This window comes from Sceloporus undulatus, chromosome 7 (assembly GCF_019175285.1).
Source record: "Sceloporus undulatus isolate JIND9_A2432 ecotype Alabama chromosome 7, SceUnd_v1.1, whole genome shotgun sequence".
NCBI lineage: Eukaryota > Metazoa > Chordata > Lepidosauria > Squamata > Phrynosomatidae > Sceloporus > Sceloporus undulatus.
The window spans coordinates 35553665-35575612 of record NC_056528.1 but is presented as its reverse complement, the minus strand read 5'-3'; the positions used below and the strand labels follow the sequence as shown (position 1 = coordinate 35575612).

The 21948-nt window shown below is 42.2% G+C and overlaps 1 protein-coding gene across 2 annotated transcripts in view; it reads right to left on the bottom strand.

Annotated features, from left to right (window-relative positions):
- AFF2 (AF4/FMR2 family member 2) overlaps positions 1-21948 on the bottom strand; it is a 436989-nt gene that overhangs the window by 13657 nt on the left and 401384 nt on the right. The window contains exon 22 of one of the 2 annotated variants that reach the window (XM_042478422.1): positions 15852-15898. The exons of the other annotated variant lie outside the window; for it this stretch is intronic. The gene's annotated coding sequence lies outside the window, so the exon portion shown is untranslated. Of the gene's footprint in view, positions 1-15851; positions 15899-21948 lie in introns of those variants that run through there. 2 annotated transcript variants of the gene reach the window in all.

The window sequence follows — 21948 nt, the reverse complement described above, 5'->3', positions numbered from 1 at the left end:
TGATGCTTCCCAGGTAGGTGAACTGCTGGACGGACTTAAGCATAGATGTGCCTACAGTGATGTGGGGATGGTAGTGTTCTTCCTGAGGTGCCGGCTGGTAGAGAACTTCCGTTTTCTTCAGTCTGACTTCCTGTCCAAAGAGCTCTGCAGCTGTAGCAAAATAAGATGTTAGGCGCTGCAGAGCTGCTTCCGTATGGGCAACGAGGGCAGCATCGTCAGCAAAAAGCAGCTCATGGACTAGATAGTTTAGAGTCTTAGTACAGGCCCTCAGGCAGCTTAAGTTAAACAGGCTACCATCAGTACGGTAGCGTATATAAATGCCGTCTTCTTCTTCGAGATCTGCCATAGCCCTTTGGAGCATCATGCTGAAGAAGGTTGTAAATAGAGTTGGAGCGAGAACACAACCTTGTTTCACATCATTACTTATTAGAAAGGGCTCCAAGAGAGCGTCACCATATCTGATTTGACCTTCATGTAGCTGGATAATCATTTTGAGGAATTTGGGGGGGCATCCTAGTCCTTCCAGGATCTGCCACAGACCTGTTCTACTCACAGTGTCGAAGGTTTTCGTGAGGTCGACAAATGTTACATAGAGTCCTTTGTTCTGCTTTCTACATTTCTATTGCAGTTGTCTAAGGGCAAATACCATATCTGTAGTGCACCTGTTAGCTCGAAAGCCACACTGGCTTTCAGGGAGAAGTTCTTCTGCAATGGCAGGAACTAATCTGTTCAGGAGTATCTTTGCAAGGTTTTTCCAGCGATGGAGAGCAGTGTTATACCTCAATAGTTTGAGCAATCTGATTTTGCTCCTTTTTTCTTTTACAGGGTGATGATGACTGCATCTCGGAGATCTGATGGCAGTTCGCCTTTTCCCCAGCAACTCACAAGGAGCTCGTGGAGTTTAGCATGGAGTACATGACCTCCGTGTTTCCAAGCTTCAGGTGGAATTCCATCAATCCCGGCTGCCTTACCTTTTTTCATCTACTGTATGGCCTTAAGAGTCTCTTCCAAAGTGGGAGCTATGTCCAATTCATTTTTCATCGGTTGTTGTGTCATATGCTGGATAGCTGAGCCTTGGACTACTCAGTTGGCACTGAAGAGACTTTGAAAGTGTTCAGCCCATTGGTTCAAAATGGAGGCTTTATCTATAATTAGTGTTTGACCATCTGTACTGTATAAGGAGCTTTGGACGTGATATGTAGGTCCAAATACTGCTTTAAGAGCTTCGTAAAATCCTCTGGGATCACCCAAATCTGCACAACGTTGTGTCTTTTCTGCTAAATTGATCCACCACTTGTTCTCAAGGTCTTAGAGTTTTTGTTGGAGTTGACTACATGCGAGGAAAAAGGCTGCTTTCTTTACATGGCAGGATGGCTGGGCGAGGTGTGCCTGGTGAGCAGTTCTCTTCTTTGGCAACAGCTCCTGGATCTCTTGGTTGTTTTCATCAAACCAGTCTTGGTTTTTCTTGAGGGAGAACCCTAAGGATTCTTCCGCAGATTGCAGGATGCTGTTTTTGATATGTTGCCAAAGCGCTGTAGGAGAAGAGTCTACAGTTCTTTCCTACTCTGGCATTGAAGTCACCAAGGATGATGATTTTATCTTCTGCAAGCACTTTTTGTATAAGGTGGTGTAGGTCTGAGTAGTATTTGTCTTTCTCCACAGGGTTGGCTTGCATAGTTGGGGCATATATATTGAAGAGAACAACATGTGGGAGGCATAAGGAGATAATGTGATCAGAGTGTCCTGTTGGCAAGGTTTCGAGTTTGGAGGCAATGGAGTTTTTGATCATAAAGCCTACACCTGAGAAAGCCTACACCTGAGAAATGTTTTTCAGTTTTGGGTTTGCCAGACCAATACAGTGTGTAGCCAGCACCATGTTCTTTAAGGCTGCCTTCCTCATGGAGATGAACTTCACTAAGAGCAGCGATGTCAGTGTTAAGCCGTGACAGTTCATTGGCTATTAGAGCAGAACGATGCTCAAGACATCCACTATCTGCAGAATCTTGTATGGTTCTGATGTTCCAGCATGCAAGCGTTAGCCTATTTGCATCTTTGGAGGCTGGTGTGTGCCTTTGTTTCTTTGTCTTTGTCTGACCGCATCAGAAGATGCGTGTTGGCCGCGGCTAGCCAACCGGGTAGATGGGGATGAGTTTTTGTTAGGCTACCTTTTCTAGGCCCCTCTCCATATGGAGCAAGCAGTGCTCTCCTTAAAAAAGACTGCTTGGTCATTCAGGATGCTGCCGAACAAGACTGTCATCCCCCGGGTCAGTCTCAAGCGACCAAAGTCTTGAACTGCCTGCATGCAGGGTTGAGTCTGCAGCTTCCAGTGCATCTTTACACCTGCCATTTCGTCCCTCGCCTACTGCTACAGAGCTTTTTCGGAAGTTGGATGTATCCTTCGAGCCTGTGCAATGGATTTTTCTGGTGGAGCTCAGCGTGCACAGAACTGGCCTCACCCTTTAAACCAGAGGTTTGTCTGCTGAGGCCTTGACAAGCATGGATGGTGGCAGCGAGGTCCTTGGGTTGTAGGTTTGATTAGAGTTTCCTTCTCTTAGATAGTTGACCTTACAGGGTTAGACAAGCACCATCTGCCCAGGTTTGGGATTAAAGTTTTCCTTCTCCTAGGATGGTAGCCATAAGGCTAGAGAGCCCATCCTGCCCTTCGGCGCTCTTGGTCAGACCCTTCGGTTGTGACATGTCTGGCATGGGAGGCCCTACCGGTGGCTATTATACCACTGCCAGCAGAGCTCACAATTTCATTAGGGTAAGCAAGCCTCTCCCCCACGACAAGGGGGTGTCAATGGAGAGGATTTGCATTGCTACTCAACTGCTTAAGTCTCTGGAATGCTCCTTTGCATTGTAGGAGATGGCAACACCCCACAAACATTTAAAATCCTCCAGGTAAATAGGAGCATAAGAAGGGGCTAGAATCTTCTTGGTGACATATGGAGGAATAATGTCAAATTATACCTGTGTATGGGGGCCAGTGTGGTGTAGTGGTTCAATGTTGAAACAGGATTCTGCAGATTAGGGTTTGAATTGCTTGGAAACCCACTGGGTGACCTTGGGCAAGGAACACTCTCTGAGCTTCATAGGAAGGCAGTGGTAAACCCCCTGTAAACAAATCTAGTCAAGAAAAGCCTCTTTTCACCTTAGGGTCACCATAAGTCAGAAATGATGCACAGCAACAAAATATTTTAATGGTTATTGTGAATGGAGGTTTTCTATCCAATTTCGGGGTTCAGTGTCATCATGATGACACCCAACTCTATCTCTCCTTCCCATCTGACTCCAAGGAAGTTGTTTCTCTACCAACCAGTGTCTGCTGTCAGTAATGGATTGGATGAGGGTAAACAAAAATGAAACTTAATCCAGACAAGACAGAGGTGTTCCTGGTGCATTGGAAGACAGATTAGGGGGATAGGGATTCAGCTTGTGTTGGATGGGGTTATACTCCCCCTGAAATCTCAGCTTCACAGTTTAGGTGAATTTGGATTTGGATTTGAGTCTGGATGCCCAGGCTTTGGCTGTGGCCAGGACCACATTTGCACAGTTAATTTGCATGGAGGGGATTTGCCATTGCTATCCTTTGAGGCTTAGAGAGTGTGACTTGCCCAAGGTCATCCAGTGGGCTAACATGACTGAGCCAGGATTTGAACCCTGGTCTCCATAGTCCAATGCTCAAACCAATACACAGTGCTGGCTCTCCTCTGCTGAGTTAACTGAGTGTAAACTAACTTTGCACTGAACTCAGTTTGTAGCAACTGACATGAGATGAGAACAGTGGGGTAAAGTGGGAGGAAGAGAGACAGTGGGACGTTTTAAAAGCTGTTGAGAAAGTGGGTTGACAGAAGATTAAATGGGACTGTGCCTGCTAAATTGGAACAGTTGGAGAATATGAATCAAATACACAACAATAGGACAAGATAGCATATTCCTTAGTCAGCTGACAACATTACGTAGGAAAAGGAGTTGGTTTTGCCCTCCCCAGGCAAGGATGTTATACCAAAATATCAGAAAATATACCCCCCGCTTCCTTAATGGCCTTTGGAATTTTCATATTCTTTTTATGACAACCCAGCAGAGAGTGCTTTCTAGAGAGATGAGCTATTTCAGATGGTAATTGGCCTGGCTGTTCCCAATGCATTCAGTGATACTAATTTAATATGTAACAAGAACTTAAAAACTAATCAATAATGAAACACAGTCCTCGATCAGCCGAGGTGCTTGTTGGCTCTGGCAAAGAAAACTTTGCAACCCGCTCGTCTCTGATGACAGCCTTATATTTATTTTAAAACACAGAGTTGAAACATTATCTGCCTCTGTGTTGTCACTTTCAATTATTTTTGGAACAAAAACACAGGGTGGCCAACTACTTTGTGTATGCGTATGTGTGCGCTTGGGTGCATGTGGTGGTTTGGCAGAAGTGAAATGACAAGGCGTGTTGGAAAAGTCTATTCATATTTGATAACAGTGGCAAAATTTAGGAGGGCATTAATCACGATTCAGTGTATGCACCCCTTTCCCTAGACATTTACCTTCCTGCTTTACTTTCTATGTATTTACTTGTGTCTACTCAGAAGTAATCCTTTCTGAGGTCAGTGGATATACTCCCAGGCAGGGATGGGAGGAGAATTTTGTTTAAACTGCATAGTGAATTAATCTAATTTTCATTTACCAGATGAATATTCAGATAGGAACACAATTCTCTTTCAGAATACGTAATTCTCTGAATTTTGTGATGCATTTCTTCAATTGAAAATTATGGGGAAAAATGTGTACATTGAAAAATGCTACACACAGCAATGCAGATATTATGGGAAACTGTGCCCCAAATGTGGATATTAGAGAAAGCTGCTTATTTTAGGGAAGTGCCTATATTACAGAAAGTTCTACACAAAAATGTAGATGCTATGGGGAAGAGGATAGAAAAGTCACATTTGGCAAAATTGCATACAGAAATAAATTATGCTTGGGGCATTTCTTTTTTTTAAAAAAAGCAAACTGATATGGAATTTAGACACAGTGAACTTTTGATTGAAGACATGCAAAATGGACACTGTCTACAAATTGGCTTTGCCTGCCAAGAAGAAGGCCCTCCCTTCAGCCATCATCTTGGGGAGAGAGAGGCAAGCCAGCTGCAACAGGCCTCCGAAGGTAGATCTGCTGGACTTTTCCCCTTCCCTACTGCCATTCCCTTCTCCTTTTGTGTCTGTCTTTTTTAGATTGTAAGCCTGAGAGCAGGGTAATGTCTGATTAACAAATTGTAAGCTGCTCTGATAATTATTATTATTATTATTATTATTATTATTATTATTATTATTATTATATAGACAAAATCATTCATCCCTATTCTTGTATAAGTGTCTATAGTAGATATAGTTGCTCCAGGTTTGATAGAAGGAAATCAAATACACACAGAAAGGGTGTGTGCTACTATATTGGTCATTCCTTAGCTAAAGTCAATCTCTTCCCCATGGAATTTTGGGACTAGTAGTTTTGGAAGGAAAGGATTTCTAGTATCTTAGTATCTTATTGATCAAATTATATTCTCCAGAATTCTTTGGCAGAAGCCATGACAATAGAACCAGTGTAAAAACTGACATGTTTGGAAAGAGCAACAAGTACATGAAATGTTTAAAATCATGAAATACAGTCATTTAAGAGAATATCTTCTCTGAATATAAGATCAGTAGTCCATTTTTTGCCTCCCCATAGAGAGATGACTTAATGTGGATTAGTTACACCTTAACATTATTTTTCCTTACCTGCTGTACTTACAACACAACTGTCAGGGAAAGCATGATCTCCCCTCTCCCTCTTTCTGCACTTGCTTATGGATGATGTGGGGATTTTAATCCATGTAATTGATTGTTGGGCTAAGAGTCATGCTTACTTCTTCTATGTTCATTTCTGCAGGGAAGATGGGGAGTGGCAGAGTAAATGCACTGCACACAGAGTCCGAAGTTCAGTCCCCAGCATCTTCACATTCTTGGGCTGTATCCATATTGCAAAAATAATCTGTTTTGATGCCACTTTAATTGTCATGGATCAGCCTTGCTTTGGTGCTGCAACAAACTACAGTTCCCAAAATTCCATAGCATTGAGCCATGGCAGTTAAAGTGGTGCAGCCAGCTGCTGAAGCACATCCAGCTTTTGCCTGGCTGGTCCCCACATCATTCCCTGTGCACTGAATGATCATGGAAAGTTTATATTCTGGCACCTAAAGATCCAGGTATGTCCTCAGCAGGATATCGGCCAATATGTGTTGTTGTTGTTACAGTTGGTCCTCCATATCCACAGATTCTGCATCCATGGATTCAACCATCCTTGGCTTGAAAATATCCAACAACAACAAAATTCCAAAAAGTAAAGCTTGGTTTTGCCATTTTATATAAGGATGCCATTTTACTATGCCATTGTGTATAATAGGCATCCACAGATTTTGGTATCCAGGAAGGGTCTTGGAATCGAACCCCAGTGTATGTAAATGGAGTCATGGGGTGAAAAGTCTGAGAACTACTGTTCTAATGGCATATTTGAACCTGTTTATATGTGAAGCTCTGGAGGGCAACAGCAGAGAGGCTTCTGTTAATATGTCTACTCAGCCTTTTGTCTCAAGTCAACCATCCAAGTGCATTACAGTTTCCAGAGATCTTCCCTATTGCAATTCCAGCTGGCAGGATTTCTTGTACTGTTGATCTCCTCCCACGCTGAGCTGCACGGATGTCATTTCAAAAACATTCAGTCCAGTCTTGGGGATAAATAGTGTGTCTTTTGGTTATATGTTCTTTGAGACAAGCTACGTCACTATTAGTCATCCTCAACATGATGGCTCACTTTTATCATCCACTGATGGCAATACTTCCAACTCAGTGCCTTTCTCCTCAGAAATCTTTTCCCTAGTGTTTATTCTTCTGAATCATCCCTGCAAGAGTTTAGATCCAGAGACAGATGAATTCTACTAAGTGGTAGTGGTAGTAAAGCAGCTCAGGTAGGGTTAGGGAACTTAAGCCAAAGAATTTGGTCCATGTGGGAACTAATGACACTGCAAGGCACAGTCTTCAGAACATCAGAAGGGATTATGAGGCGCTTGGTAGGAAGCTGAAAGAAATGGATGCACAAGTTGTCATCTTGTCCCTTCGGCCAGTTGAAGGGCAAGGTCCAGGAAGGGAGAGGAAAATAGCGGATGTGAACAACTGGCTCCGCAGATGGTGCCGCTGAGAACGATTTGGATTCTTCAATCATGGGCTGCGGTTCCATGAGGAGGGACTTCTTGCAACGGACGGGTTGCATCTCACGCCAGTTGGAAGAAACGTTTTTGCCAACGGTCTCAAGAATTTGATTAGGAGGGCTTTAAACTGAGTTTCATGGGGGAGGAAGACAATATTAAGGAAGGCAAAAGGGCTGGAGAAAATAGTCAAACTGACATATAGGGAGCAAGCTTTGAAGGGATGTCATATTGATGAGGGAGCAAGCTTGTTTTCTGCTGCTTCAGAGAACAGGACATGGAACAATGGATGCAAGCTACAGGAAAAGAGATTCCACCTCAACATTAGGAGGAACTTCCTGACAGTGAGGGCTGTTCGACAGTGGAACAAACTCCCTCGTAGTGTAGTGGAGTCTCCTTCCTTAGAGGTCTTCAAACAGAGGCTGGATGGCCATCTGTCGGGAATGCTTTGATTGAGATTTTCTGCATGGCAGGGGGTTGGACTGGATGGCCCTTGTTGTCTCTTCCATTTCTATGATTCTATGATTCTATGATGCTATGAATTCAATCTAAGGCTAGAATATTATTGGTGGACTATGCCAGTGTAACTATGCCCCTGTGCTAGTGGTGGCAGGTAGAAAAAGGCTGTGATGACAGTGGCCATGAAAGAAATACATACACTGGAGAATTGCTTGCTTCTAACTGATAGGCTACTGGCTGGAGTCCTGTTGCCGAGCCCCAACTACAGTTGACCATTGAATCACTTGTTGAATGGTGAGTCGACATATAGGTAAATCTAATTGATTCAATAAATCTGTTTCAGTTGAAACTAACAATAGATTTAGGCCTTTGCCTGCGTTCCCTTGCCATCACTGAACAAGGGATTCCAGTCTATGGCCAACATGCAAATGAAGACCAGTGGGATCTTCATTTGGATGAAGATGAGGGTTATGAGCCCCCCCCCAATGATCTGTTGTAATTGGACCACCAAGAGTCTTATGTAAGTGGAGCCCCCATTGGAATTAACAACCTGGAGTATACTAAACAATAATTATATTGCTATAGCATTCATGGTACCCAGATTGTTACCACCTGCAATTGCATGATGACGATAATCATGACAATGATGACAACAAAAATGAAGAAGATGATGATGGTGGTGATGATGATGATATCAACCATGATGCTGAAGATTGTATTAACACAATGGATTGTAGTTTTAGGGTGTATTTTTGTGAAGGGCCTTTCGAATGCACAGCCAGGGAGCTCAGGTGCTTCACCAAATGTCAAACCCCAGGATTTCATAGGATGGAACCATGGCAATTAAAGCAGAATCATAGCGCTATACTTCTGTAGTGTGGATGGGCTCCTGGATCCTTCAAATAACCAATTCCGAATGTGATGGATTTACGATATGTAGGCAACTTGATGTAAATGCCTTTGTCTCCTTTTACATCTTTTCACAAACGGTCTCTGGAATCTGGACCAAATGTTTGCTGCTTCCATGCCAGCCTCCAAGGCTAAGCAAGATGGCAGCCCATCAAAGTCCGTGTTCGCCTGTGTTCATAGGTGAGTAATGTATCTGCTAGAAAAATTCCTGCTTTCCCCTGTTCTGCTTTTAATGAGTTCCTCTGTGTTGGTTAACATAATCACCGCTCTGAAAGGATGTCAATAAATGCTGGAGACAGGTGCAACTTGTGCTTTTTCATGTAAAGGGGGGGGGGAGAAATATGTGGGGTTGAACACAAAAAGAGAAAAAAAAATAAGGATCAACAACTTAAGGGCTCTGCTGCTAAATAATTCCTGGAATGAGTTGTCAGAAACCTTTTATTTACCGATTCTGTGCATTTCATTTCTCCCTGGCATGGGGCCAACCTCCCTGACAGTCAAGATTTATTGATTTAATTGGCTGGAGTAACCATGCAATAAAATCATCTCCAAGATAAATTTTCATGGCACTCCGCAGCATCGAAGCCATTTTTCAAGTGCTACGGCTATATTTCTCCAGGTTACAGGTGCAAAATTTGCTTAAGGCTGAAATGCTTCATTATGGTGGGCCCAACATGTCCACTTGATCTCTATGCTGGACAACAATAATAATAATAATAATAATAATAATAATAATAATAATAATAATAATAATGAAGGCTGTGCGTTGGTCTCTCTCTGAAAAAAGAAGCAATCTTTTTCTTAATTGGTTCATATATGCAATGCCCAGGAGAAAAGGAAGCATCCGTTTAATTAGGAGGCGGCTTAGAGGTTATTTACAATGTTATCCAGAATCATTTGTCTCCAGCTGTGAGATGCTTTCGAACGCAGGGCCCCTCTCGCCTGAGATGATTGTCATTTTGTAGCATTATAGTTTATTGAATTTTTAGATCTTTTTATTTACACTGCTAAAGAGCTCATTATGGTTCACAAAAGCCACCGCCTATTTTTTTTCCTTTAAAAAGAAGAACCTTCAGATTAATTCCCAAGATAATGTTCATGTCCCACTGGAGATAGCACCAAGTTGTTAACAATGGGAAATCTTCCCTTATCTTAGATAATTTATTTTTGAGGATTTCATAGAATCATAGAATCACAGAGTTGGAAGAGACCATAAGGGCCATCCAGTCCAACCCCCTGCCATGCAGGAAATCTCAATCAAAGCATCCCTGACAGATGGCCATCCAGCCTCTGCTTAAAGACCTCCAAGGAAGGAGACTCCACTACACTCCGAGGAAGGAGTTTGTTCCACTGTCGATCAGCCCTTACTGTCAGGAAGTTCCTCCTAATGTTGAGGTGAAATCTCTTTTCCTGTAGCTTGCATCCATTGCTCCGGGTCCTAGTCTTTGGAGCAGCAGAAAACAAGCTTGCTCCCTCTTCAATATGACATCCTTTCAAATATTTAAACAGGGCTATCATATCACCTCTTAACCTTCTCTTCTCCAGGCTAAACATCCCCAGCTCCCTAAGTCGTTCCTCATAGGGCATGGTTTCCAGACCTTTCACCATTTTAGTCGCCCTCCTTTGGACACGCTCCAGTTTCTCAATGTCCTTTCTGAATTGTGGCGCCCAGAACTGGACACAATATTCCAGGTGGGGCCTGACCAAGGCAGAATACAGTGGCACTATTACTTCTCTTGATCTAGACACTATACTTTTATTGATGCCACCTAAAATTGCATTGGCCTAAAATAAAGTATTCATTTTACTTTATTTAACTACTGGAGATCTGTAATAGATTCTCCGGTTAAGGTTCTTCCTAAGTTCTGTTTCCAACATTTACCAAGCTGCAAACTCTGGAGTTTAAGATGCCATAGGTTGCTTGAATCATATCCTGCTCTAACTGAAAATCCTTCTACCTGGAATTCAAGAGAGAAGCTTCATGAATACATGTTTAACCATGATGTGTATCTGGATAGATCTCCAAGCTTGAGGTATTATGTTCTAAAGAAAAGCTTGTTATCAATTACAATAAAACAAAGGTGATGATGTTTGGGAAAAGACACTCTGATTTTTGTTGATCTATTAATAGTCATCAGATTGAACAATGCTGAGAATTTAAGTATCTTGGCATCTATTTTACAGAAAACCTCTCCTGGAAGTCCCACATAGAAGCTAGTAGAGCAATGACTGTGAGATCTATTGGAGCAATCCTTAGATTCTACAACCAGGCAGGGGGTCATCTGGTTGCACCAGCTTTAAAATTGAGAGCTCGTAGAATCATAGAATCATAGAGTTGGAAGAGACCGCAAGGGCCATCCAGTCCAACCCCAGGGACGTAGCCAGGATTTTAGGAAGGGGGGGGGTCCAGACTAAGTACCACCATTATAATGGGGCTTGGGTGTGGCAGCGCAGCAGCACATGCCATTCATTTTTCTAATGGAAGGGGGGGTCCAGACCCCAAGATCCCCCCCTTGGCTACATCCCTGCCAACCCCCTGCCATGCAGGAAATCCAAATCAAAGCATTCCCGACAGATGGCCATCTAGCCTCTGCTTAAAGACCTCCAAGGAAGGAGACTCCACTACACTCCGAGGGAGTTTGTTCCACTGTCGAACAGCCCTTACTGCCAGGAAGTTCCTCCTAATGTTCAGGTGGAATCTCTTTCCCTGTAGCTTGCATCCATTGTTCTGGGTCCTGTTCAGAACTGGACACAATATTCCAGGTGGGGCTTGACCAAAGCAGAATATAGTGGCACTATTACTTCCCTTGATCTAGACCAGGGGTAGGCAATCTTTTTGAGCCGGGGGCCGGGTTGCTGTCCCTCAGACAACTGGGGGGCCGAAGCCAAAAAATAAATAATTAAATAATTTTTTAAAAAATTAAATATATAAATAAACCAGGACAAATGTAGGACAAAATTTTCAAATGGAAGACACTTTTAAAAAAAAAATGGAGGACACGTGAAAAAATTTGCTGGTTTTTTAAAAAAAGGTTAATATAAATGCATGTTTCTGAGGCTTCTATAGACAATTGCCCCCCAAAGGCCCCAGTGGCAATCGGCGGCAGGACTGGACTGGGGCCGGTCCCAAGGCCTCGCCGGGCCGCATCCGGCCCGTGGGCCGCAGGTTGCCTACCCCTGATCTAGACACTATACTTTTATTGATGCAGCCTAAAATTGCATTGGCCTTTTTAGCTGCCGCATCGCACTGTTGACTCATGTTCAACTTGTGGTCTACTTGGACTCCCAGATCCCTTTCACATGTAGTTTCATTCAGCCAGGTGTCCCCCATCCCATATCTGTGCATTTCATTTTTCCGCCCTAAGTGCAGTACATTTCTCCGTGTTGAATTTCATTTTGTTAGATTTGGCCCAGCTTTCAAGTCTATTCAGGTCATTTTGAATATTGATCCTGTCCTCTGGAGTATTAGCTATTCCTCCAAATTTGGTGTCATCTGCAAATTTGATGAGTATGCCCCCAATTCTGTCATCCAAGTCATTAATAAAGATGTTGAATAACACTGGCCCCAGGACAGAGCCCTGTGGGACCCACTGGTCACTTCTTTCCATGATGAAAAGGAGCCATTGCTGAGCACCATTTGGGTTTGGCCTGTCAACCAATTATAAACAGTTCCCTTGACTAGTCAACATTTTGTATTTCAGGCCTTACTGAAATCAAGATATACTATATCCACAGCAGTCCCTTCATCTACCAAACTAGTAATTTTATCAAAGAAAGAGATTAGATTTGTCTGGCATGACTTGTTTCTCTGAAACCCAGGTTGACTTTTTGTGATTATGGCATTGCTTTCTAGATGTTCACAGACTCTCTGTTTAATGATCTGCTCTAGAATCTTTCCTGGTATAGATGTCGGAATAACTGGACAATAATTGTTGGGATCCTCCCCCCCCCCCTTTTGAAGATGGAGACAACGTTTGCCCTCCTCCAGTCTGCTGGGACTTCTCCTGTTCTCCAGGAGTTCTCAAAGATTATTGCCAATGGCTCCGATATTACATTTGCCAGTTCTTTTAATACCCTTGGATGTAGTTCATCTGGTCCCGGAGACTTAAATTCATTTAGATTAATAAGGTGTTCCTCTACTATCTCTTTACTTATTCTGTACTGAAATTCCCCTATTCTGTCCTCTGCTCCATTATCCTCAGGTTGAGCACCCTTTTCCTTTTTTGAGAAGACTGAGGCAAAGAAGGTGTTGAGTAATTCTGCCTTTTCTCTGTCTTCTGTCCCTGAAGTCTGTCCATGCTGCTCTTCTTTGTCCTCCTTGATAAGGGAAAGAGCTTCGAATCGATTCTCTAGCTGCAAGCTCCCAGAACAATCCCTTCTTGGCCTACTTCTATGTGTGATATTCCTCCAGCTGTCTGCCTCCTGTGTATGTGAAGTGACCTCCTCCGCCCCAGCATATTCCTCTGTGTGGTACCCGTCCAAGATTGTTGGTTCTTTTCTGTCCAGGAAATGCTCTTGCTCCCTAATATGCTGAAGTGTAGCTACTCTGGACTCCAACTGCTGTACTTTCTCATTCAAGAGTGTTACCAACTTGCACTTGGTGCATGTGAAGTTCTCCACATTTGTAGACAAGAAGGCAAACATCCCACAAGTGTTGCGGGTGACTGCAGTGGTTCCGTCAGTGTCCATACTGAAAAGTCTTAAGAAATTACTGGAACCGGACTGTGGGCTTCCTCCTAAAAATATCCTCCGGAAAACACTAACATTTAAGCCGCTGATGTTTTGCCAATTTCTGGCAGTGAGCTCAATCAACTCCGCCTCTTCTGTAGTTCTCCTTGGATGAAAAAAGAGGAGTGATATAGAGCTAGTCTGCTAACTCCGTCCCTTAGTGACTCACATATATGACTCACTGAAGCTCCACCCCCTCAGAAACAAGCACACTCTCCCTAGAGTTTTAAAAAAATTCAAACAGTCACCACTCAAAATGGCCGCCCAGCTACTTCTCCTCCTCTTCTCTGTAGCAGGAACTGCTCTGGAAAGGCCTTTCTTCTTTCTTTTCCTTCTCCCCCTGCTTTCTGCATGTAATGTTCAAGAGATTATTACTGTTGCATTTATGACATGCCTGTTCAAATCTGCTCGCCTTTCTGAGGCTGTAATCTGAAACACACATTTACTAGGGTATGCGCACCGTGGAACACAGGGAGACCTTCTTCCAAATAAAGGTAGGTAGGATTTCATTTTGGTATTGATTAACAAATAAATGATCCCCTTTTATTTGGGGAAAACAAAACTCATTTAATGTTTAACTGTCAAGACATTGATCCTTTTAGTGAAGCAAACTTTTAACTATTTCACCCTTGTATGCAAGGATAAATCATTGCACTCATTTTCTCTCTGACTTGAGAAAAAAAGAATATTCATCCATGGTATTCTCTCTGTGTTTGAATGTCCACAAGTGTTATTATCATTGGTGTCCAGATGTCCTTTTGTTTTAGGGATATTCATATGGGATTAGATATTCTTCAGTCTAGGGCTGGAACAGACTGAGGTGGTTTGAGTGTTGGTCTCCAGAGTCCAGAGTCCAAATCCCATCACTGCCACATAAACTCATTGGATGACCTTGGGCAAGTCATGCTCTCTCAGCCTCAGAGGATGGCAGTGGCAACTCCCCTCTGAAGAAACTTGCCAAGAAATGATTGACCCAAAAAATCTGAGTTGACATATTCAAGGGTCAACGTAAGTACTGGACCTTAGCTCTCATAAAAATAGAAACCATCTCATGGTGAAACACAAGAATATAATCTGTCCTGGAAGCACTAACCTCCCTCTATTCCCTCATCCATCCCTCCTTCAGTGTGAACACAAACAGTTATATCTCCTGCAATTTTGTAAGGTCTTTGATTCCCCCCCCCTTTGCTTCATTCTTTACATCCTTTGTTCGATAACCCTAAATCTTACTCTAGAATTATCCATAGGTCATATCAAAATCCATCATTTTGGCCCTCAAACCTGTCATCCGCTTATATGTGAGATTGACTTATAGTCTATATGGTAAGCAAAGAAGAGGAAGATAGGGATTCTTGGGGGTGTCTCATCCACTGGGTCACCATGAGTTGAGGTTGACTCGAGGGCAGATAACAACAAAAAATGAATAAAGTCAATAGCAATATAATGACCCATCCAAACGTGCTGCTCAAGGTGGCTGCCTCACTATGTCTAATGGTAGGACTGGCCCTGAAGTTGGAAGTATTTTTACAGGGCAATTGTCTCATTTTATTGCACTGGGAACAGAACACCATGGCCTGAATCCCACACCCTCCAACATCCCACACATAAAAATCAGGACATATGTGACCAAGCAACATCAGCATGTGCTCAGAATGACAAAACTAATTAATGATGCAGAGCACACAAGCTAGGAGAGTTTGCAGTCATTTGCTTCCACCTGAGCTTATTTGAAAGAGTAAGGTTATCTTCCTTCCTCAACATTCCTCCCGAATTCAATGAGGGCAAGCCATTTTTGCAAATGAGTTTGCAGCTATTGTCGTATGCTCAGGACAAAGGAGGAAGAGAGAGAAACTTGAACATTTTAAAACAGAACCCAAGGAGTAGACCCGCAACACAGTTCAAAGTTGTGGAATGAATTGTTTTATTTGGCTTTATCATTGTGATATGTTTTGTATATAGTTGTTTACTTATAATAGTTTTAAAAAGTTAAAAAAATATTAAATGCAAAAAAAAAAAGTTTGTTAAAAAAAAGTAGCCGAAAAAGGATGACAGAGGATGAAGTGGGACTGTCCTTGCCAAATTGGGACAGTTGGAGGGTATGGCAGAAACTGCTGTAGGCTTGCATTGAGGCCAGTGCCAAGGAGCTGTGTAAAGAACCATGCTTGATAAGCCTATTATGTTACCAGCACCTGTATGGAGCCTGAATGAGTAAAGTTCAGCAGCCAACCTGCCAACCATTACTGATCTGAGATTGCATCCTTGCCCAGGAATTCACAAAGAGACAAGACCGTAGCACACTGATAATCTATACAGGGCAGGCCTCACCTTGAATGAACGCACATGGACCCCCATTCAGTGCCTATTCTCTCTAGTTGAAAGTTATCACATAGCAGAATTGGAGGTGGGGTCTTTTCTGCCAAAAGCAACGTCAGAGCCAACAAGACCCAGCAATCGCTGGACAGACAGCCCAGTGGTGCTGGCTCAAGTACCAGAGCATCAGCTTTCCATCTTCAGAGTTGCAGGACTGTGATACAGCGCACAATCCCATATATATGCTGGTGCAAAGCAGATCTGGATGGATTTAAAAGACAAGAATGATCATTAAAATGGGATCTGGGTTCTTCCTTGCTGTTGGGTGTTAAAAAAGAGCAGGTGCAATTGGCAAAGGCCTCCCCTTTGGATGCCTTCACAACAGGCACTCGGCTCATCTGGAGGCCTGGAAGCCTGCTTTCCATCCTTAAATTCGACTGATTTGCATCCCTGGTGAAACCCATCCAGCTTTTCTAACATTTGTTGGCAAGGAACTTCCCTTTGCAGATAATTCCCTGTCAGCCCATCGAGAACACATGGGGTGATTACTGTAAAATTAATGGGTTGAAGCTCACTAAGAGCCTTTTTTTTTTGGCTGAGTTCTTGCTTGACAGGCAGAGAGGGCGGCCGTGCCAATGCAAGCGGGGACAAAGCCTTGTCTCCACTGCAGATGCTGAGGGAGGGTCAAATCCGTGTGGACAGCAATGGCATAAGATCCGGCTATGCTACAATTAGAGTAATGGCTAGGTGTTGGAACTGGGGGAAAATGCAATGTTTCATTTTGCTCTGCAAATAAAACCCTCCCTGAGATTTATCTTCCCTATCTATGCACACATAGCCAGCATTGTATAGTGGTTTGAGTGCTGAACTAGGACCAGGGAGACCAGGGTGCAAGTTCATGCTCCGCCACTGAAACTCACTGGGTGATTTTTGGGCAAGGCATATTCTCTCATCTTCAGAGGAAGAAAGCAACTGCAAAATCCTCTGAATACAATGCCAAGAAAACACTATGATAAAGTCGCCTGTTTCAGAGTTGATTGAAGGCACATAACAAAAACAAAAAAGATAGAGAAAAAGAAATACATGAGCCTTTGGTGTCGGCTGTAGTTTGGTTCCAGGGCCCTCTATGGATACCAAAATCTGTGGAAGCTCAAGTCCTATTAAATAGAACGGTGCAGTGAAATGGTGTCCCTTATATAAAAGGGTAAAATCAGGGTTTTTGGAATTTAAATATTTTTAAAATATTTCCAAGCCACGGATGCTTGAATCCATGGATATAGAGGGCAGGCTGTATATATAGAAACAGACTGATACGGATATGGCAGCTGACATGGTATAGTGCCTTTAGGATCATGAGGGGATGAAGAGTTAGAGCAGCCTTGGCAAGGGAGAAGCAGCGACAAAAAGGAACTTTCACATTTGGGACTAAGAAGCCTCTCACCTGTCAACCTTTGCCTTTGCTCTGCATTGCTTCAAGGCTGCATCTACACCGTGGAATTCTGGGATCTGTAGTTTAGTGGGGCACCAAAGACCTCTGCTAGGGAAGGCTAAATATCTCACAAAACTGCAAATCCCGGAATTCTATAGCATTGTGTTATGGCCGTTAAAGTGGGCTCAAATGACTTTATCACTGCAATGCTGATACACCCCAAGTGTAGGACACACAAATCACATTTTCATAAAAATTTTATTTCCCTTTTTTTTAAATAATTCAATGCGCTGGCAGTATAATTAATCCCTCTATGAGAGACACAAATGTACCAGTTCGACCAATATTATTTTATACAGAGACAATTGTGTTTAAAAACAACGAACAACATTGAAAATGTTTGTACAGGAAGTATTACTTTTTAAAAAAAATGAAGAAGAAGAGAAAATAAAATGTAAACATAACTGCGTAATTGTGCAAACACATTAGAAATACAAAGAAAACAAGCAGGATACATATTGGTTTTTTTTCTTTACATAAAAAGAAATAAAAAGAAAATTCAGAACTATACAACATTTCAGTAATTGCTGGACATGTTAACAGTTACTGTACCTTGATCTGTACAAAAAACGTCTTAACTTATGCTCAAAACTTTACAGGAATAACATGCTTGTTCCAAACAAAGACACTTTGTGGAATTCCAGAAATGATGGAACTGACAGTTTTCCCACACACAAAAAGGGCAAGTGAAACAAGGAAAAGGGGCCGAAGGGGTTCTCCCTAGGGTCAAATATTGTCCAATTGCAGTGGTTAGGGAATTAAATGTGAAAGCTAATATGACTTTGGTTGGTTGTTGGACCAGGAGGTCATTGTGTCTACTTTCTTTCCAGTAACCAGAATGTGGACTATACAATTGATCCAGATGGTTGGGGTTCTACATCTAAACACGAAACAGAAAAGCAAAAACCAAAACCAAACTCGCATCCAAAATTTGAGCCTACTTTTGGCAGTCAAGGGAAACAGGTGCAAAAGTCTTGCGCTGAGCCAGACAAATCCCAAACACCTCTAGAGAAACAAAACAGAACCGCTCAAATGAGGAAATATCCATCACTTTGGCTTTAATTGCTTTTCCTTTATCTGTATATTTCAAACTAGCAGAGCTGACGCCGCATCTACTGGTCTGAATCCTGGCATCCATGTGTTTATGAAGCCTTTGCATGAAGGTTGGTTGTGGATGCCATGGGGACAACAGGTAAGGCAGGCCTGTTTAGAGTAGCCTTATTCAATCTATTATTATATGGTGAATCAACACATGGGTAACCCTCATTTTAATCAATGGGGGTTACCTGTGTCGATTCACCATATAATAATATAAATTTAAATGAGACTTGTGCTCTAGTTACGACAAACAAGGAAATTCAGGTCTGGAGATATTTTGTAAGACTAGTAGAGATGTATGCGCTGACGCACACCTTTATCTGAACCTAAATGAATGGATGAACAGGGTGACATGAGCAAGACCGGACTATACTAAGTCAACATCAGCTCTTGACATCAATAGCTCATTGCACGGTGAAGCTGATTCTGGACTATACGACTCTGGAATTTGGGTAGGAACTCAAAGCACTGTGTTCCACCATATTTTGCTGCCAGAGACAAAGAACAACTGTTGCCCTCAATTGCATGTACAAAACCAACCCGACTGGCATTAGAATCTCACTTTATATTGATCAGGTTAGCCTTTTCTATCACATCTATAGAGGGAGAAGGAGGTAGTGGTGTCCTTCAGCTCTCTGCCTAATGCCAGGCCAGCCAAGGATAAAACCTTCCTTCAGGTAGCAAAAGCAATGTCAGGAAGGTTTCTAACTTAGCTTTCTTTCTGCCATGCTAGCTTATGAGTTGAAGGATGTCCTCCACCACACCGCAACACAAGGAAATATTTAACCCTACCATCACATTCATCTTGTACCACACCTGAAGTGCCACAGCACAGCAACTATATCAGCATTTGATGGAGAAATTCTGTTAGAACCTCTAGCCATACTGGAAGAAGAAATACGGAAGAACAGACTCCATGCCTTTGCTTATTCCAAAGGTTTTTTTAAAAAAAACACACACTTGGGCTTTGAAAATACAACCCTCAGCTTGACTATCTTTCCTTATAAGAGCTATGTTTTTTCCTCCCTTTCTTTTGCAGATGGACAGCTTTTTATGACAGATTGGAATTAATTTTTGCCACTTTCCAGTCCAATGCAACTGCATTACCAGAGCTGGCGGACGGCTAAAAACAAGGTGATAAAAGGGCACGGATTCTTTTAGCCATTCCAGCCCAACTAAGCAAAAGCTGAGTGCACAGACAAGGATTTCGCCGTGGTTCTCATTTGCAGTGATCACAGGGAACTCTCTGATGCATTAACAGGGGGCTTGGGCCACTTCACCCAGAACAAGTCCACAGGTCAAGAAGTCAGTGGGTTTAAATCAAAGAGAAATGAATGGCAACAGTTAATTTTAGGGAAGACGTGACTTCTGAAAAGATAGTTTCTGAAAATCTTTTTTTAAAAAATGGCTATTTGATTTATTCCGTGACATTCGGCGCCCCAACCAAGAAGCTGAGCCTGGAAATTAAAATTGGGGTTTGTTGTGTTACCATTCCACTTGGCAGTGTGCTTCAACCCCAGAGAGATTATATAACACTTCAAGTTGTACTGAGTGAATTCAACTTCTGGAATGATGAAAATGAAATCTGAGATTGCTTACTTAGACGTAAGTCCCCACTGAAATGCCATTTACTTCTCAAGTAAATGTAGTAAGATCAGGGTTGTTTGCACCAATGAGAGAGGATCAAATCCCTGTCCTTAACTTCCAGTTAGTCTACAGCAGAGGTGCAAAATGTGCAGCAAATAGGTTGCATGCACCCTGATTATTTTTCAGCTTATCACACCAATTTTAATTGTGTGGTGGGAAGGAAGTTTTGATAAGGTTCTTCAAGGGTCCTGGACCCACAAAACTAGGTTCCAGGGGCTGTATTCAGCCCACAGGCCTCCCTATGTCCACATCTGATGTATGCTATGCTATTCAACTGTTAAGCAGAATATTGGCCACAATATTACATTACAATGTAATTTGTCATGGTTTTTTTTTACCCCAAGCAACAATTATTTCCTTATTAGACATCCCAAATTTTAATGAAATGGACTAGAAAGATAAACATTTTGCACACCAATAAACCTTTGGGGCTTTCATCTCCACTGAGATAAGATGGGCAAGAAAACTCTGTCCTTCTGGGCTGTTTTTCTCCCCAAGGGATATATCGGCAAAGAACCAGAGTAAGGGCTGTATACTGTGACTGATTTAGATTTTCACAATTGACAGAAAGTGCCATTCACTCAGAGGAAAAGATGTGGGGGCGAAATCCACTTGGTTTAACGGGACAATAATTCAAAGTCGTAGCCTTGGTCAATATTCCCAATGAGATTTGCGGAAAGGTGAATGGAAACTTTCACTGGGGTGAGGCTGGCTTTCAAGGTTGCTAACATTCTCTTTTATTAATGGTCCCTGCCCTTGGACTTTTGAACAGCATCCTACTCTATAGACATTTAATAAATAATGCCTTTTTCCACCTGCGCATGAAGATAACAGCCTAGTTTGTATATAACACTGGACTGTGAGTTAGCATAGTGTTTGATTGGAACAGTTACTTTTGTGAACTACAACTCTCCAGAGTCCTTTTGTCACCATGGCTAGTGACCCCACTGGCTGTGAAATGCTGGGAGTTATAGTTCAGAAATGACCGATCAATCAATATCCCTCATTTTGTCTTTATTGCTTTTCCTGTATCTGCTTATTTCAAACTAGCAGGGTTTACATTTTATTTTCCACTATGTTCTGCTTTTGTCCTTTTATGACTGTTCTAGGATTGTAATAAAGTTGATCGCTAGTTCAAAAACTTTCCCAAATTCTTCTTTAGCATCACACAAAAAACTCTTGGTCTCATGAGCTCCCTAGCCGTTCTTTCCTTCCACTGTGGTTGTAAAGGACCTCAGAAGTTTCCAGTGCTGTTTTCAATTAAACACAGTTTAACTTCTGTGCCCTAAACTGTGGTTATTTTTAACATCCGTTTAGAGCTGTGGATAAAAATATTGTCTGGAAGTAAAGTACAACCTTTGTTTCACATCTATTCCCGAAAAAGCACTGATCTCACATACAACCTACATATATTCTGTGTAATATGTGAGTACTCTGTGCTATGTTATTCAGGTGTAGAGTAATCAAATGAAATCAAGAGAACTACACACATAGAAATCAAGAGATTGCGCACATGATGTGTGAGCCAGATATAGGCTCCTCTAACGCCTAGATATAGTCTTCTTTATCTCCTTTGTAAGAAACAGATTTGTGAAAACACATTGCAAGGAAGAAAACCAACACCCCATCTCACTGTGTGGTTACAGATAACCCTTTGAAAAATGTCTTCTCTTATGATTGTATTTCAAGTTGTAAATATCCTTTGTCAAGCACATGGTGTTGTAGGGCTCCTACTTGCATTAAACTAACAAGGACGAACAATGTTCTTAATTGGACCCAGTAAGCCAGTCAAAGTCAACTGGCCAAGCTCTAATAAAAAGTCTGGAGCACTCTGGTTTCTTTGAACCTTTCAAATCACGTTACAGATAATAAGAGCAACAACAATGACAAAGACTGTCTGGTCAGAAAATAATTATCTCCTTTGTAGATACAAATTGTTCTTGCGACCACCTGAATCTCCAACACCATGTCAAGGCAACTGAACTCCAAAGGGAACAGACAAAGATATGCTGGCTAGTTAGTGGGACAACCTGGTCCTGATCCAGAGATCCACAGCAGAATCCAGATAATCAGCAGG